This window comes from Manis javanica, chromosome 3, assembly GCF_040802235.1.
Source record: "Manis javanica isolate MJ-LG chromosome 3, MJ_LKY, whole genome shotgun sequence".
Lineage (NCBI taxonomy): Eukaryota > Metazoa > Chordata > Mammalia > Pholidota > Manidae > Manis > Manis javanica.
This window is the reverse complement of record NC_133158.1, coordinates 161,199,153-161,219,100: the sequence shown is the minus strand read 5'-3', so window position 1 is coordinate 161,219,100 and position 19,948 is coordinate 161,199,153. Positions and strand designations below refer to the sequence as shown.

General features: G+C 42.0%; 1 protein-coding gene across 1 annotated transcript in view; it reads left to right on the top strand.

Annotated features, from left to right (window-relative positions):
• The window catches only part of NME9 (NME/NM23 family member 9), a 152,366-nt gene that overhangs the window by 33,287 nt on the left and 99,131 nt on the right, over window positions 1-19,948 (top strand). The gene's annotated exons all lie outside the window — the stretch shown is intronic.

Genomic DNA, 19,948 nt, shown 5'->3' with positions numbered 1-19,948 from the left:
CTAATCTACTCCCATTTGAATCCAAAGAGCATCAGCCTGCCTGCCAGCTTAAATACCACTTTAGTCACATTACAACTTAGTGCAAGAAACTTGAATTAATTTTCATTCTATGGGCAGTGAAAAGCAAACTCTTTTTAATGGCATTCAGTCTTTATCTTCCACTTCTGTCCAATGTGAACTCTCTTTGCAATCAGGCCAATCGATCACCAACTTCTATTCATGACTTACTCAAGCTGTCCACCCATCCTTACTTCCTTGTCAATGAAAATGCATCCTTCCAGCATGCTCAACTGAAAAGCTAATAGAGTTTTCAGTAACCATTACAGCTGTAAATAAACTCTCTACCTTCAGAATTTCAACAACACTCACATATTGTCTGCCCCATTGATTAGGCACTAAATTGTACTGTCTCCTACTCACGTGATTACACATCTAATGATCTAATTGTACTAAGAGGAGGTAATTCCCTTATGGGCCTTTATATTTGTTGTGCTTCTCATAGTCCTTGAGAGAGAGCTAGAAATATGGTAAATGTTCAATTAATATTTAGTAAACAATGGATGATCTACATCTTTAGTTTTTGTACAAAGCCCAATATATTTATAATTTGCTTATACCTCTAAAGCTTTTCTCTAACAAAATGAATTATTATCTTATGTAGGCTCATGCATTAGGGATCCCCAAGGCCACCCCCAGGTTCAGTGATTTTTTAGGAGGACTCAGAGGACTCAGCACCTAGCTGTACTCATGTATAGGATTTATTACAGTGAAAGGATACAAAGGCGTATCAGCCAGGGAAAAGGTGCATGGGGAAAATTCCAGAGAACCAGTGGAGTCTCCCAGAACACAATTTCTCTAGCATCAAATTGTGACAACACATGCTTTCTATCAAGGAAGCTCATTAGATATGCAGTACCTGGGAGGTTTTTTTTTTTTAAAGGGCTGGTCATGTAGGCACCCTCTGCCTAGCATAAACCAAAATTCTAGACTCTCAGAAAGTATTCAACATAAACAACACTGTTGGTAGTCTAGGCACAGCTGAGCCACTCTTAAGTTTTATTATCAGTGTAGAGAACTACTGACCATTCAAGTACCCAGATGCCAGCAAAAGCATGTAAACAGGCCTTTCTAAGGAAAGTAGTCGAAGGCCTGTTATGTTAACCCTTTTCTATGTAGTTCATTTTTATGGGGGGAATGTTACAGTGGTAACTACATTTGATTTATAAGAGGCACATAAAGTGGCTTTTGAAAAAATTAATATTCAGCATTTAATTAGAGATGTACTGCCTAGACTAACACCCAAGAATTAGAAGTTTTGCAATTTTTAAATAATTCACATCCTTTAGATATTTTGGGTTTTCCTTTTTTTCTTGTAGAATGAGGTATCTTTTTCAACACTCTCATAGCTGTCAAAGGAATTAAGTATTAACAACTAAAGGAAACAAGCTCCTTGTCTTTTCTTTAAATGTCAATTGGTACCACAGCACTGCGGTAGTGGTTTTAGGTTCATCATCTTACCAAAACCTCACAACAACCCCATATGCCAGTGATGATTTCTATTTTATAGATGGAAGCTTTGAGAGACTAAGAACCCACCCAAGTTTACCAGGGGAGAGCTGGGATTTAGATTCTGATCTGCCTCATTCCAAACCTTTGCGCTTAGCTTTCTACGAGCTACCTCTACCTAAAAAGTCATAAGCTTCTTCTTACGAATCATTTCCCTCCTAACTATAGAGATCTGCTTTTCTTTTTCAGTTGTTTGGTCATACAGAGCACTATTCTTAACTTTACTGACTTTAATTGAATTCAAATTTTAGTTGGAAGAGAAAGGGGTAAGTTTAACCCCAGATACTCTGAGTTTTCCTTTCCAACTCTCGCAAATAACAAATCAGATTATACACACTGCTTGTTAAAATCGCTAGGAAGCTCCCTTTTCAACAGAGCACACAATTTTCTCCATTTTATCTGACATCAATCTGTTTGAAATAAGACATATCAGGTTCATGGCATTTCACTTTTCAGATGTGGGGACCTTGGGAAGTTATGATTTCTGAATCTCAGTTTACTCATCCACAAAATGGGAATCCCTACCTCACAGACCGCTGTGAGAATTTATAAGATAATATATTTAAAGGGCCCAGCCTATATATATTTGCAGAATAAATGACTGCCTCCAACACTGGAATAATTGACCAGTGAGTAGCAAAACCAAATCAATAATCTGAGGGAGAAAGGACGTGATAGGAAGTACCCTGACCACCAGGTGTCACCACTGGCCCAGAAGAGCTGGTCTAACTGTCAGATAAGGGGGTGGGACCCTGCAGCAAAACAGGGTAAGACTCAGGGTTAAGATTCTCACTTGAACCTACAGGATATTCAAGAATTGACTGGATTTTCAGCATCTTAAGCGGCGGTACAATATTGATTCCACCATTCTAAGTTACACTGTTCTCTTAGTGGTGTGTTAAAAATGATTATAGTACAGTTAATTAGCTGAATAACCATAGATTTGTCATCTCAGTTTAATTTTAAAAACCATCCTTGGCTGACTGTTTTTTAATGCTGAGAATTAACAGTGTTTCATACATCCTTTGGCCTATTTGACATTTATGTTTCTGGATTTCATAGACTTCAATATTGCCACCACAGACAATTTTATGGCCCCAAGTTCACAACCCATTGACATGATTTCCTTTACATTATTAATAGGGATGACAGGTAAAAGGAAAGCAGAATGAATATTTTCAGGGTCAAAGTAAAGTCTATGTACGGTAAATTTAGGAAAATAAGTATTAACTATTAACCTTTTCTACTGATCTCAGGAATTTAAAGGTTCATTTTAAAAAATCTGTAAATTTTCCATTTTCTTATGGAACACTTACCTTAGGGTAAATCTGTTAACCTAAAATAGCCCTGAGATGGCTCAAGGAACGCTACCACTCCTGCCTTCAATCTATAATCTGCCAAGGACTCTCCCTGAGAGTGTCCAGAGGCTCACTTCAAAATGAGGGCATGGTCTGGGCTCTCTTTCTAGTTCTAAGTCCTCCACGCGGAGAGCCACTAGCGGCCTCTTTAAGACTGGTAATTCAGCGAGGGAGAGCGCGTAACTGGAGATGCAGCTCTCAGACGAGGCACAGACTGCTGTCCCGTGGGCCAGGGAACACATGACCAGGCCGACCCCGGCTGCATCCTGGGCTCTCCACTCCCCGAGGAACCAACAAGGGAGGAGTTAGGCTAGCACAGGCTTCAGTTCAGAGCGGGCACTCTCGGTACTCGAGCAGTTTGGGTTATTTTTGCTTTTGTTTTAACAACAACTCAAGTTCCACTTTGCATTTCACAAACAAATCGAAACGTCTTAAGAGAAACCAGAAGCATCCTTTCCCTTCTGGCCATTGCTTCCATGCCTAGAGAACTTAGGAGGGAAGCGCAGATACCAGGAACCATTTAGAATTAGGAGAGCAAGGAAGCCCATCCCAGCCGACGTGGACCCATTTGCGAAGCACTTCCTGCAGATCAACAAATTCCTGCCTGGTTTCAGACTGATCTCTAAAGAGCAGCTCATGAGGCTGGCCACGCTCCTGGAGCAAATGGGCCAAGAAAGAGATGCAGCCCACCAAACAAGCCCCCGCGGGGCAGACTCGAGCGCAGCGGCTCGGAGGAGTTGGCGGCGCGGAAGGCGCGTTACCTGGAGGACTCGGCGGTGTAGCTGCCGCCGTCCAGCAGCCGCATCTTGCAGAAGAGGACCCCGTTGACGAAGGTCACCGAGGAGAGTTCCTCGAGCTCAAAGTCCACCTTAAACTTCTTCATCAACGTGAGAGCCAGACGCTGGCGAGCGGGGTGCGGGGGCGGTCCCAAGGGGCGCACGGGCCGGCGCCGCCGCCTCAGCTCGCCAGAGCCCTGGGCCCGCTCGGCTCCATGGTCGGGGCCGCGAGCGGCGCGCGGGGGCGCGGCCGGGGGGCGCCGCGGACCGACCGGGGTCGCCGCCGCCTCTCGCAGTAGCCCGGGCCGGAGCGCGGCGGCGCGGACCCCGCCCGTCCGCGGGGAGCGGTCGTGCTGCAGCTCACCTGGGTGGCGGGCGCCCTTTCGGTGCTCAGCTCGCTGCCGCCGCCGCCGCCCGTCCGAGAGCCGGCGAGGTGAAGCTTGGAGAGCGGCCGCTGCCTCAGCGCCACGGGGCCCGAGGCGCCCCCAGCGGCGGCAGCCGGCAGCGCACCCCGGGGCGGAAGCGGGAGGGCGGGCGAGGAAATTCGGGCCGGTGGGCGCTTCGCAGGGAAACTGACCCTCGACGGCGTAAACGCGTCACGCTTCTCTCGGGTTAAAGAAAGACAAACCCAACCAAAAGGGAGCTTCCTTATACAGCTTCCTCTCGGCCTTTCTTTCAGGTTTTGCTTCGCTCCCTCCTTCCCTCCCCCTCCAGTGATATTTTTTTCCCTTGGGTTTGAGAGTCATGGGTTAATAATAGGGAGAATCAGAATCGCCAAAACGTTTTCATCAAATTGAAATCCTAAAACTAAAATATCCTTTGGGTACTGTAAATTCACGAGCCTTCTAAAGTAAAATGAGGACGAAGTAGGAAAAAGGAAAGGGATTAACATGTGTTGAGGGCCTACCAAGTGCCCAGGCTCTGTACTGCTACAGGCATTTCCCCCTGTTTATACTTTAGTTTCTGTCACCCAGAATAAAAGAGTACAGAAGATAAAATAAAACCTTCAGTGTCCATACTGTGCACTGAAAAGCCTAAACATAGTCTCCGTAGATGCGTATCAATTACCTGCTTTCTATAGGCTGTCTTTGTTGTTACAATGTATGTTGCTTACTTGGTTATATAATGTTTGTGTTTTCAAACCGAGTTACTGTCCTTTTAACTCAGATTCCCTCGCAGTAATCTCTGAGAGGGTGTAATTGAAGAGGTTCTCCTTCCCAGGTCACTCATTTATTCGTGCAGTCCTATAAAAATATTTTTCAATCATTACAATGTTAAAAACAAAAGAAACCTCAAGAATTTTACAACCTAGTGATGGAGACATAAGTAAATCACATTTAAAAAAAACCACAAAAAACCCCAGCATCAAGGTGTGTTTGTTCAGAATGAAGAAGCAATTTGTCTAGAACTCAAAAGAGGAAGCAATTAATTAGTTAAACAGTGTTCTGAATTTCAGAGAATGAATAGGATTTGAGACAAAGTGGGAGGAGGTGTTCCAGGTGGAAGACATGGAAATAAAGACTCAGAGGCAGATTTTAGGAATTTGGGTTGGGGGATTGGTAGTTATTGCAAATGGCAGGATGCCTTTTTATGGCCGAATAATATGGTAATAAAGCTGGTTCCCCAGCAGGGCCAGGCAGGAGAGGCAGTGGGAAGAGCTAGGGGGATTTTAAGGTTTGTAACTTGTACGACTAGAAGGATGTTAATTCCACTGACTGAACTTTGGAATCAGGAGGAGAGCCGGTTTGGAATGGAAGAGATAATGAGTTGAAGACTACAGTGTGCTAGGCACTATGCTGGAGACTAGAGAGTACAAGTGGATAGGACACACAGGCTTATCAATAATGGAAGTTAACATGGATGTACAAAGTTAACATGGATCAATTAGAGAGAGACAGTGAGAGAGAGATCTTCATGATCCATGGAGTGCAGAGGAGGGAGTTTCTAGAAAGTGCTGCAGAACAATTCTGGAGGATTTGGACTGAAAAGAAGCTATTAAATTGAAAATCCAGGAGGTCATTGGTAATCTTGGCAAGAGATATCACCATAGAAGATGGTGGCAACATTAGATTAAAATCACCTGGGAAGTGAATGGAAGGTAGTAATGAGGAGTGGGTGACTAAAAGTTATTTTTTTCTGACTTTTGTCAGTGAATGAAGAGAGGGCAGTTGCTACAGGAGGAGAGTTCAAGCTTTTTCAATGACATTTAGGTACTATCCAAGATTTATTGAGAGCCTAATTTGTGCCACGCACGTTAATAGGTCCTAGGGATCTAAAATGCAGTCCCTGTTCTATATTACTGTGTATTGGATGACACAGATTAAGTAAGCAGGCAGTTGCAGTATTATGTAACGTTGAGTTCTGTCTGTATAGCATGGTGAGTAGAGGCTGCTGTGGTAGCATCATCAGGTGGTTTAAGTTCAGTAAGGATCCTGGCCATAGGAACCCCAACTTCCCCACAGACTTCCCAAAGTCAAGGGATTTGCCCTAGGCACTTGGAAAGAACCTTGCCTGCAGAGGTAGTTTGATTAGGATGAAAAGAATAAAGCTGTTTTCTGTTCTCACCTAAAGAGAGTTTCTGGTTGTAGGTGAAAGTACCTTGTTTTAAACATACACAGTGGTCGAGGAGTGAATATCAGATAGGAGGTGCCAGGTGTGAATGCAGAGGGTGAGTTAGGAGGTGATTGATGACTTCTCTACTTCCTAGTTGGGTGACTTTGGGCAAGTCATTTAACTTCTCTGCGCATTCGTTTTCTCATCTTAAAGTGGGAATATACTAGAATGCCTTATAGGGTTGTTAAGAAGAATAAATGAGCTAATATATTTTATATTTAGAGGAGTGCCTGACCCATAACAAGTATTATGAAGTATTACTATTTTTACTTTAAAAATTATTATTGTAGCAGCCCAAATGAGAGACAGTGGTAACTTAGAGTATCTTTAACCAGAGAGCATGAAAAGGTTCATGATATATTTTAGAATTACAGTCAACAGGACTTTTTAGGTGATTATTAGATGTAAAGAGTTGGGTAGAGGAGAGGACAGAAATTGCTCCAGGTTTCTAGCTTGGACGTCTGGATGGAACCAAGATCATTGAGATTGAGGAGGGCAGGAATTGTGTATGTGCTTAATAGAGATTCCTGGTTACTGATACTTTAAAAGCCTACATTTTAATAGCATTGAAAGACTGGGGCACACAGGAATGGTTTTTCTGAAATGTAAAGTGCTCTAAAACAAAGTTACCTCCTGACTCTTTGCCCCATTATTTTGGAAAATGGTGGTGGTGAGGGGATAGGCAAATATGTGATAATATTGTTTTTTTTTAAAGAAGCAAGAATGATTTCAATGGACAATCAATCCTTGTATATAATATATGTCAGAAAAAATGGCATTTTGTCAAATCTAAAAGTAATATTGTGACCTTTGACAGATGTCCTCCAGAATTGAGTTGTCCTGTATTTCATAAGCATAATAAACTACATAATAATTTTATCCAGTGAGGGCTTCAAGATAGTCTTCAATTTTTTTTCAAAACACACATGCAAATGCACAGAAAAAATGTTAGCCTTTATTGTTTTTAATATCTTGAATGGCTTGTCACCTTAGCTTTGCTGTACTAAGCTGTTGTTTGTAACCAGGATGACTACACATTCCCATCCTAAAGATATGCTGTGGAGATCAAGGAACCCTTTGTTCTTTGGTTGTCACTGCTTATGCTCTTCCCCACCCTCTGGTGGCACAGGGTTGAGAGTCTGTGTTACTCTTTTTTCTGATGTCTTGCCAAAAGCTGTCTTTACCACACCCTAGGGTCCTGGGGATTGGTGGAGCAGTGGTATCAATAGGGCCAACCAATGAATAAGTGGCTAAGGGCCATTTTTAGTCTGAATCCTTGAGTTTGTAGAACTCTGTGTAGATGTGCATCCTCTCATTATCAGACCTTTCCTCCCAGTTCTCCTTGAAAACACTGCAGAAGGAGTGACTGATCCTTCAATGCCCTGTGAAAGTGGGAAGAAACAGGTTGTTCCCCCAGCTCTTAGTATGTAAGCGTACACAGATTTCCAGGTCTGGGGCCTCTTGGTTTAACGATGACAGTAGGCCTGTTGTAATAAGCATTCTTGTAGGTAAAAGTAATAAATCTCCTGCTATTTAGTGTCAGAAGTTTGGTTTGGCATGTTACTTTTCTTTTAACAAACTTGTACAGAGATAAAGCCTACCTGTCTTGTTATGGGCAGACACCAGAACAGGGTCCTTGGTCTTTATCTTCTTTTATTAGAAGATTTAACGCTGAGTCTTTAATAGTAGGCAAGCGAGCAGTGCACTTTATTAGAAAAGTAAGGAAACAGAAACACCTTGATAGACCAAGGTGGGCTGCTGAAGAGAGTCAGCCCTGAGACGAATCAGGGTAGCTTCTATTTTGGGGAGTGAATATGTTTATTCATTAGTTATTAGGTCTCCTAGCATGAATAGGGAGGGTTTCAATTAGCACATGAGTGGTTAGAGTGCATACATACATGTATGTTGGCATCATTTCATGTAGCATTAGCATATAAAATCTCCACCCTGGGAAATTTAGTATTATGAGGAAAAGGCAACCATTGAACACCAAATTTTCCATATGCACATGTCACAAGTTGTTTGTGTCTTGCTCCATTGATTGTCTGACCAAGGGGTCTCTAAATATAGGACATGGTGGCTATAAAACTTCTTAAAACAATAGGTTAACATGAAAAACAAGATGTGCTGGAGCCTCACAGAGCCAGTGGTCCGAGTCACAGGGCCTTCTGTCAGGGCTTAGGAATGTGGGGTTGGACTGATCTCTCCATTTTTTTCTACCCATCCCAACATGATCCAAAAAGGAGAGAATAAGGTCAAAGGCTAAAATGCTAGATTAATTATCTAGTGGCTGAACAGGAGAGGCCTTTGCTTTCACATAGAGACTATTTTAGATAATAGAGAAATATTTTGAAATCCATACAGATATATATTTGGAAATTGAAGTGCTTAAGACCAAAGATTTAATGTTACTTCATCTTATTTTAATTCTTTTAGCCATGGTGATCACTTTGAAAATTTCCAAAGCCAGAATCATCTGGCCATGAAAGTATGGTACTTTGGGGAGTTTGTTTATGTGCTAGAGTGAACCAAGAACTTTTTCCTCTTTTTAAAATCATTTTCCTCTTTTATCAAAGTAATACATGCACATGGTAAAAATAAAATAGTACTGAAGAATTTTTACTGAAAAACAACATCTCTCTGCCCCAATTCCCAGTCCCACTTTCCAGAGGCAAGCAATCCTCTTTATTTGCTAAGAAGATTAAAATTATTTGTAATAATTACTGATTTTTACCCTCTTATTCCTTTAAACTATCTCCTGAATAGTTATAACTGCAAACAATCTGGTATGTAGCCTCCAAAATTTTGTTTCTATGCTTATAACAGACATACACACACATGTACGGAGGGAGCAGCCACTTTTTTTTTTACTTTTTTATTGATTTTTTTATTCTAGTAAAATATATGTAACAAAGAATTTACCATCTTAACTATTTTTTTAAATTAAAGTATCATTGATATACAATCTTATGAAGGTTTCACGTGAGCAATATTGTGGTTTCAACATTAACCCATATTATCAAGTCTCCCCCAACTGCAGTCGCTGTCCCTCAGCATAGTAAGATGCTATAGAGTCACTATTTGTCTTCTCTGTGCTATACTGCCTTCCGTGCCCCCCTACATTATGTGTGCCAATCATAATACCCCTTAATCCCCTTCCACTTTTTAATGATTTCATCCTTTTGGTAGTATAGTAATTACCCCAAATTTTCAATTGTATGCTGTTGCTGCCATTTCTTAATTTCTCGATTTAAAAGACATTATTTATTTGCTTTCTATAATAAAAACAAGGATTTAGCTATCCTTCCCTGGGTTTTAACAGTTATTGTTATAGTTTTATTCTCAATTGCTTTTATATTCCAAAATAATATATTTAAGGCTAGGTTTTTGTCCCATCAGCCTTATACATCTTGACTCCTAAGCTATATTTATTCATTTAACAATTATTTATCGAGTGCCTACTATGGGGAAAGGCACTATTATAAGTGCTCAGGAAGAGAGTTCGAGGCAGAGGAGATAGCAAAGGCTCCAAAGCAGGTGTGTGCCTGGTACATTTAAGAATTGGCAAGGAGGCTAGTTATGGCTGGAGCGGCGTGAGCAGTGAGCAATGGGCTGCATGGTGGATGATGAGGTCAGAGATGTAAGACAGGGTAAAGTGATGTAGGGCCATATGGATCAATATAAGGACTTTCTGCTTTTACTGTGGGTGCAGTGGGGAGACAGTGCAGGGTTTTGAGCAGAGCAGTGATGTGGTCGAAATTGTATTTAGAAGGATTTGTATATCTTTCATGTTGAGAATAAGTAGTCAGAATAAAAACCCTTTGGTGGCAGCAGGAGGGTGACCTGAGGAGCTAGCACAGTAACCCAGACAGAGATGATGGCAGCTCTGAGCAGGCAGTGCTCGTGGAGCTGGTGAGAAGTAGTCACATTCTGGATTTACTTTGATGAAACTATTAGCTCTTTTCTCCTTTCTTCCACTTTCCATCCTCTGCCTACCATATTTTGTCAAACTATACTTTTGTTTCTACATTTTCAAAGTTAATGCCAAGTTCATTCTTTGTGACCCGTCTTTCTTGTGTTGTTTATAGGTTGATTCTGAAAGTTAAAAATCAACCCTTTCCTCAATTTACATTATTATCACTTTTGATTATTGTTCATTGCATAGACAAATAATATGCAAAAATTACATTTAAAAAATAAGTCCAAGGTCATGACCTCTGGGTTCCTTGAAGAAGAATGTTCTAGTGTCCAAATTTAATAAATTCTCTTTTATAATTTCAGAAATTGTTTAAAATTATGCCAACAGTTTACCTGGTTTCATCATTGTATCATGAGTTTTTTTAAAAATTTAAAAAATTCTTGTCTCTCAAGGGATTTTCCAATTGTCTTTCTTTTATCTTGTTGAGGAAAAAAATACTTGTTTTCTGTACCATATCACTGATATCATCCATTTACATAGTCATTCTATCTTTTGCAAAGACTACATTTCATTTTTCTTTTTGAAAACATTTGTACTTAAGGCCCACTGGCTTCCTGTTGTGATTTAGATCATTTTGTAAACTCTGTGCACAGCCTCACCCTGGAATTGTTTTACATTAGATGCCTGAGTTAGTTCCACTCTTTTTTTATAGTCCATATTTTCTTTTTTGTTGGTTTGCACCTCATTTCTCTGGAAGAAAGTAACAATTTTTCATTGGAAAACACAGGGAAGATAAAATTTCCAAGTATTTGTAAATCTGAAAATGTCTTTAGTATGCCTTCACATTGATTTATAGCTTGGCAGAACACAGAATTCTATCTTCAAACACTTTTGTCCTCTTAGTACTGTGGAGGAATTGTTCCACTCTTTTCTAGCAGAATTCTCCATCAGAGAATTATATATTAGAAGTTTGATGTTAGTTTATTGTCTTCCTTGGTATGACCTTTTTTCTCTCTTTAAAACCTCTCTAGAGGTTTTTAAAAATCTTCTCTTCCCATTGTTCACTGTGGCATTATTCACAATAGCCAAGACGTGGAAACAACCTAAATGCCCACCAAAGGATGAATCGATTTAAAAAAGCAAAAATACACTATGAAATATTTTTCAGCCATAAAAAAGAAGGAAATCCTTCCCTATGTAACAACATGGATGCACCTTGAGGACATTATGCTGAAAGAAATAAGCCAGTCACAGAGGGATAAATACTGCATGATTCTGCTTATATTAGGTATCTGAAATGGGCAAATTCCTAGAAGCAGAGAGTAGAATTGTGCCTGGAGGGAGGAAAAATGGGTAGTTCATGTTTGTGGAAAAAATGAGAGTTTCTGTGGGCAGGATTCTCACCTGGCCCTGGTTGACTAGCTCACTGCACACCTGTGGGCAATACATGGCTGTTGACTCTCTATAAAGAGTTCCACCCAGTGCTCTGGGCACAACACGGTGGCAGGGCTGCAAGGCTACAGGAGAGCAGAGCAGAGGCTGGAGTGGTGGCAGCGCCAAGAACAGAGGCCCAGAGGTCGGCTGTGCAGACAGAGGGGCCCCAGAGGCAGAGACTTGCTTGCTGCATACAGACTCGCTCTGAGTGAACAGGATTTTAGTGACTGACCTGCCACCTGGAAATAAAGTTGGGTATAACCCTTTCACCCCAAGAACATTTTGCTGTCATTTCTTTGGTCACACCGAATCCATAGCGAACTTGCCCGGGGCTGAAACCCATTGGCAAGACAATGTTCAACAGATATAATGTTTTAATTATGCAAGATGAATAAATTCTAGAGATTCGCTGTATGACATTGTGCCTCTCTTGCCAATGCATTTCAGCCACAGACAAGTTCACTATGGATTCAGTGAGACTGAGGAATGACAGTGGAATGTTCTTGGGGGGCCATAAAAGGGCTTATTATGCAGCGTGTTCTTCTGGCAATAGGTCAAGCACTAGGATTACATCTGCACCCAGCAGTCTGCAGGTCTATAATCCTCCTTTGTCTCTATCTCCACCCAGAGTACTGGGCAGAGCTCTTTATTTAGTGATTCACTCAATAGTAGCATATTGCCTATGTGTGTGGAAGCAGTAGCCTAGCAGTAGGCCAGTTACATTATCAGGTAGTTTAGGGTCAGGTGAGGATCCTGGCCATAGGAACTTCCATTTTCCTCACAGTGCCTATAGTTAATAATACTCTATGGTACATTAAAAAATTTGCTAAGAAGGTAGATCTCATATGTTTTTACCACATAAAAAATTTTAATTTAAGGAATCTTAATATTTGGTGTTCTAAAATTTCATGATGTTGTGTTTAGATGATCTTTTTTCATTCATTTTGCTTGATACTCATTTATCCTCTTTCCTAGGAATACTTCAGTCTTTAACTCTGAAGGATATATATATCAGGCACCTGCCCTTTCTTTCTGAAGTTTCTGTACGTTTCTGCCATGGTCTTATAGGAAACTCCCTTCCTGTATATTCTGGGATGCCCTTCTCTTATCTAGCCACAGGTTTCTAGTCTCTTTCCATCTTCTATTCTTAAAAATGTGACTTTACTGTTTGCTCACTTGTTTTTAAAGCATATACATAGCAGCTCAAAATACTTCCTTTCTGGATTCTCATCACTGAGCACAAGCTGGCAGAATCTATAACCTCACACTTACCAAAAGGCCAGTTGGGAGGTGATACTTGAGGAGGGATGTCTAAAGGATGATATTTGTTTTAGTTACTCTTCCAATTACTTTAACTTTTATCCTTGGAATCAGCTGCACAATCACTGGGGTTGTATTATCTTAGCCCTTCCCATAACTTGGCTGAGTTGTGTTTTAGATTTATGGCCTCCATTTGAATAAAATGATTGACAAGCACCAGCCTTTCCTGTTATTGCAATTTACTTTAGGAATTTGTAAAGGACATTATGTTCTGTTTTTGTCACTTGGTGAGACATTTTTTCGACAACTCATTTCTACAAAAATCTTTGCTTCTCCTGAAGAGCTGATATTGTTTCCTCCTTTCTGATAATGAGAATTGTGCAACTGATATTTCCCTTTATCTTCTTTATTTTAGCATTCTCTGGTCTTCACTTTCTACTCTATCTTAAAATTATGATAACATCTCTGAGGTCATGGGGATTCAGAGATAATTCAATTGGCAATTGGCTCCCATCTTCCACCAAGGCAGAGATTCCCTCAACTAGAGACCAATTAAAATACTATCTTCTGCAGGGTTAAGGGTTAGAAAACCTTTAATCCTGCAGAATCTGTGATTATTTGGGGATTTCTGAATTCCGTGTATGTTCCACATTTTGTAATAATTGGCCTGCTTCTTATACATCTCATAAATAAAAACAAAACAAGTAATTGGAAGACTAACTGAAAAGGGTTGTTTTCTTTAACATTGCAATACTGTGGCCATGAATTTTAAGTGACAGAATATTTGGGATTGCACTCACGGAGAGGGTTTTACTATTTCTTCCTTTATTACTAAGTCTCTAATTATACTGGGTCTCAGTAAAAAGTATACACTATTTATTGACAGTGAGCCCGTCTTGCCAGTGGGTTCAGCCCCGAGCAAGTTCACTATAGATTCAATGTGACCAGAGAAATTGACAGCAAAACGTTCTTTGGGGTGAAAGGGTTTATTACCCGGCTTGTTTTCCCGGCGGTAGGTGGAGCACCACAGTAGGTGGAGCACTAGCATCTCTGCCTCCACCCAGAGCACGGGGCAGAGCTCTCTATATAGTGCAATAATAGCTCATTGCCTAAAGGTGTGGAAGCGGTAGCCTAGCAACAGGCCAGTTACATCATCAGGTGATTTAAGTTCAGTGAGGATCCTGGCCATAGGAACCCCAACTTCCCCACAGAGCCACATACATTTTACATTGTACACATTACTACACTAAGTGTTTTTATTGTAAGACACCTCAAAACAATTACAGAACAAATCAAATTATAAACACAAGAATATGAAAATAAATTTGAGTGTACTTTGGGTTATCTCTATTATGAACATAACATTCAGTTTCCATATTATCTTCACAAGGGAAAACTATATTTTTTCTCTTTTAAAATTTCTATGAAGACATACAAAATAGCATTACTACTTGTACTGGACTAGTTAGTGTCTCTCTAAAATTAATTTCCACTCAGAATGGGTCTTGTTTGGAAACAGGGTCCTTACAGGTGTAATTAGGTGAGATGAGGTCACACTGGTCTAAGGTGGGCCCTAAATCCAATGACTGGTGTCTTTATAGGAAGGCCCTGTGAGGACAGAGAGGTACAGAGAGGGCCACTTGACAAAAGAGGCAGAGATTGGAGTGATGCAGCTAGAACCACCACTGGAAACCACCACTGGAAACCACCAGAAACTAGGAGACAAGCAAGGTAGAGATTCTCCCTCAGAGCAAGGTAGAGGTACTCCCTCAGAGCCTACAGGAGAAGCTAACTTGTTTGTATCTAGATATCAGACTTCTGGCCTCCTGAATTGTGAAAGAGTAAATTTCTGTTGTACTAAGCCACCCAATTTTTGTTAATTTGTTAATTTGTCATGACACAGAAATAGAGCATCTTGTAGGTGTTCATAAATAACTGCCAATTGATATCCTTCCAAAGGGAGAATTAATTAAGTCTATAGGAATGTAGACAAGAGAGGCACTTCTGTAGTAATTTTAAACAAAACACATTCTGGTGAAGAAAAGCTTTTTTTCTTCTTTCTTCTTGTCCTTTCTTTTGTAGAAAACACACTATAGTTAATGTACAATGCTTTAGTACAATTGCATTTTGAAAGTTTTGGTCTCATTTATATTACATAATATGAATTATAGTAAAAGAATCTGACAAATGGATCAAATTTCATGCTTCAAAATGATGTCACACACAGATAATGCCAAGATTTTATCATTTACCTTCTGTCAACAGTCACAGCTGGCTCAGTGCACCTATAACTTTGGGTTTCATTAACTTGACCACTCTTGGAAAGACATGGATAAGACAGTGTCTCACTTGAAGGTTTCAACCCCAGGCAAGTTTACTCTGGATTTGATGAGACTGAAAAATGGCAATGAACGTTCTTAGGGTTAAAAAGGTTTATACTGGCTTTATTCTCGTGGTGGTAGGTTGAGCACTAGAATCATGTCTGCATCCAGTAGTCTGCAGGTCTGTAATCCACTCTGTCTCTGCCTCTGCCCAGAGCACTTGGGGGAGCTCTTGATAGAGTGGCTCTGTCAATAATAGTTCATTGCCAAAGGGTGTGGAAGTAGTAGCCTAGCAGGAGGCCAATTACATCATCAAGTAGTTTAGGGTCAGGTGAGTATCCTGGCCATAGAACTTCCATTTTCCCCACAAATAAAGTATATTTGCAACACTTCTGAGAAAAAACTAATGCAATGTGTTTCTTCAATTGGTGAGCTTTCATGGTGTTGTAGGACATAGAGGAAAAAGTGTAAGAAAGATAAAAATAAGTGAAAATTGTTATTTTTTTCACCAATGTTTTTCCACATCAAGAATGTATTTAGAATGGATTTATATACTTTGGATAGTCATAGATAAGTATGTTAATGAGTCTGGGGAAAGTATTCTTTGAGTGAGTTATAGAAAAACACTTAAATGGTCCATAAAGGCATGCTTATGCAGACATTCTAATGTTCTATCACCATCTACTTATCAATGTGCCAAATTACATTTAGACTTTTTCCCTGGCCAAAGTGGATTTATTTCCTGAAGACTGTCTTGCCAATGGATTTCAGCCCTGGGCAAGTTCACTATGGATTCAATGTGACCAAAGAAATGACAGTAGAACGTTCTTGGGGTGAAAGGGTTATACCCAACTTTATTTCCACAGTGGCAGGTCAGTCACTAGAATCCCATCCACTCAGAGCGAGTCTGCATTCAGCAAGCTGGTCTTTGCCTCTGGGCCTCTCTACCCCTGCAGCCATCTCAGTCTCTGTCGTTGGTGCTGCCACCATTCCAGTCTCATCTCTGCTCTCCTGTAGCCTTGCAGCCATGCCACTGTGTTGCCCGGAGTACTGGGTGGAGCTCTTTATATAGAGTCAGTAAGCACATATTGCCCACACGTGTGTAGTGAGCTAGCTGACCAGGGCCAGGTGAGAATCCTGGCCACAGGAACCTTCACTTTATCCACAAAGACTAAAGGAAATTTTTTGAACATTTGCTAAATCTACAAAATATGTTCATGAATTTTAAAAAGTCACACTGAAAATAATATACAAAAAATGGTCTGTTTATATTTCTCTACCATTAGTTTCTGAGCTCCTCAATGTAGGTTAGAGACTCTGATTTATTTTCACATCCATAGTAGCTAGCATGCTGCTTAGCAGTGAGATAAATGAAATGTTGGGTAGCGTTGGATAAATGTCAGAAATGTTTAGGCAATTTACACAATTATAGTAGTTTTCATTGGTGGCTGGACCCGCACAGGCATCCCCGTGTGTCACTCTGCCAGGCTCAGCTCAAGCCACCCTCAGGTCACCCACAGCCGAGCACTGCTGCATGACTCTCAGACGAGGGCTAGGGAGGGCAAGTGGCGGCGAGCATTCCCGGGACCGTGCACCATGTGCTCGCCCTGCCTGTGCCGGGCGCCCTGCCTCCCGTGGGCTGCGGGCCTCCTGTGGTTCTTCCGCCCTGGTGTCTAGGTGAGGGAGGTGGGCTCAGGCCAGCCTCTGGGGGATGGCGGAGCTGATTTCTGAACCCAGGGCCACTAGGCATCCGAGCTGATAATTAATCACTCTAAATTTGGAAATGGAAAATTTTAGAAATTTGTAAATCAGAGGACATGGTCTTCAGTCAAGGGTCCACCAGATACATATCTAATCCAAGTACTATTTAGGAGTAAATATGAAAATTAAACATTCATTTTTGAAGGGGGTTTAAAAATCCATCATACCATCTAGCTCACTACTTGGCATTTGTAAGTACTCACCAAGTTTTCCCAAATGAACAAATAAATCATTAATAATAAGAATGTGATGTTTTATAGTGTTTTTTATTATATTTTGGGCCTCCTCTTCCTGCCTATACAGCTACGTATTTTTTAACCTTATTCAAGTCTTAGAAACTACATACGATTTACCTGGAAACAATCAGAATTTACACCATGAGCTCCTCAGGCAGATGTAAATACGACATGAAATGATATTTTAAAAATCAAGAATAAGATAACCACCAAATTTCATGTAGAGCTTGGCTGGGGGTTCCAGGGAGTAAGGGGCCTGGGCCTCGGCGCCTCGAATGGTCACTGTGTGAGGACCTGTGATGTGGAGTTTCTGCATGAGTCACTTCAGGTCAGAAATCACATTGACGATGGAAGACTGGAGGCAGGGGGTGGGGAGGACGGTGGTGGTGGGCAGAGAGTAAGGCTGCAGCGGGGAAGGTAGTGGGAAAACCCTGAGGGGCGGAGAAGGAAGGAGTGGGCAAGCCAAGTAATGGGGCCCCCCAGGTACTGGGGGCCGTTTCTCCCCTCGTTCAGCCCATGTCAATTGAGCATTGACTGTGTGGAAGTTACAGTAAGTGAAAGAAATAAAGCTCCCTGCCCTACAGAACTGTATGGGGCTGGCGGAGGGTCACAGGGAAAGCCAGACTGACCCCGGGGTGCCAGTGTCAGGGCGCTGATGGAGGCCATAACACGGCATGCAGGGAATCGCTTTCCCTGAGAATGGCACACACACACAGCAACTCCAGTCTGTGTTAACCTCAGGGGCACTGAATTAAGATAATAAATTGTTTGGCTCATGTTTACTCACATCATTAGTCCATGTATGGCCATCTTATCTTTATTTGATACCTCAGGCTCACCTGACGAAGGTGGGCCTTGGCAGTCACCCACGTCTAGTCACAATGCACTAGCCTCTCCCCAGATGTCCCTTTGTATATCTTCAGTTTAACGCTTGTTTTCGATTTGCTTTGAAGGACGCGCAGTCTGAAACTGCTTTGGCTCATTGACTTAGACTTTTCTGTTACTTTCTCTCTCTTGGACTTGCTGCCAGTAAACAAATATGACATGTACATCAGAAACTTTGGGAAAAAGAATACCAAGCAGGACAGTACAAGGTGTGCTGAGTAAGTGACAGAAATGCAAATGAAGTACAATAAGGTGAACTTGTGCAGCCCATTATCCTGTGCGGGAATCCTGGGCCTTGGGAGTGGCACGGAGGGTGTTGCCTTGGGAAAGGGTCCCCTTCCTCACTGGTACTCGTGAGCCCAGAGAGGCGACCTGGTCTCCGCAGGCACCCCACCTGTCTGTTCCTCGTTGTCCATGGCCTGTGCTCCAGGTGAGTTGTTCCCTAGTGACTTACACTGAATTCACCTAGTCCAGAGTTGCTCTGGTCCATCCCCCAGAATTTTGTGCTTCTCTGTGGTATTTCCAGTCACTGTGTGGTGGTCCACCTTCCAATCAGGCTGTGAAGGTTTGCAGTCAGAGGTCCTCCCTCACCTCCTCCTATGCTCCCGATGGTGCCACCAACCAGCTTGCTCTCTGGGCACACTCGGTGGGAAGGTCACAGGATGAAAAAGCTGATAGACGAACCCTTGTTTTGCAGCTGGCTCACTCTGACCTTGAATAGATGGTGTAACTTCTTTGCTTGTTTCCTCATTTCAAAGCTATTAATAACAAAACTCTTTACTGAAGCATCTTCCTTCTTGAAATAAAATTGCAATTGGTTTTGCAAAGCCAGAATGTTCAAGAGAATAGGATGAAGGTGGACAGGGTGGCCGGATTTTCAAACCAAAGCTAAATCGCTTGGTGTGCCACTTTGAAAGCACCTTGAAAACAAGAACTGTTCACATTGACATCTGTGGCACAGGCCGTGTTCCCATGAATGCCACTCATGCCACAGCACATCCACTCGGCAGAGGCCTGAGGCTGCCACTGCCAACTTTAAAGTCGAGATCATTTTCTTTTCTGCGATGAGAGATGGCTCTGGTGGTGCGACCCGCTGCTAAGTCCAGCATACGTTTGTTTTTAAGGCGTATATTCAGTGTAATGAAGATAACGCTGAGAGAGACATTCAGACCGAAGAGGTTGAGGTGCGGGAGGTGTGGATCCAGCACCTGGGAGAAGGTGCTGCCATGTCGGGGGTAAACAGCTCTGTGCTCTGGGCCGATGGGAGTGGAGTATCTGGTGGTTTCTGGGGTCACCTTTCTTGTTCTTCCTTAGATCTTTCACTGGGGGTGGTTGTCAGCACGTGGCATGGAGGAGCGAACCAACTTCTGCGAGCTGCTGACTTGGGTGCTGCACTGGAGGCTCGGCTGGGCCCTGAGTAGGGTTCACGGCGCTTTTACCCTTGACATGAGGGGCACACCCATGTCCCGGCGGGCTAACACAGACAGGCTGTGCTGCTCTGCTTCCACCCTGGGGACAGGCTGTTCTGCTCAGTAGAGTTTTCATATTTAAGGACCAGATGTGTTTCATACCTAAGTGTCAGACATGTTCACGGTATAGGCATGGGGCCCACAGCACACATGTTTGACACTGGGTCACTGGAGCTGCATGAGTGCTGATGGGTGGTCTGCTCTGGGGGTATCTGTGGGCAGGGGTCCCCTCACTCCCCTTCCTCATGGAGGCTCACCCTGTGAGAATAGCATACCTCATGCTCGCATAACAATTGAATTGGCACCTCTAACTATTGTCCTCAGTGTTTCAGGGAAATTCTGTGTAGAGA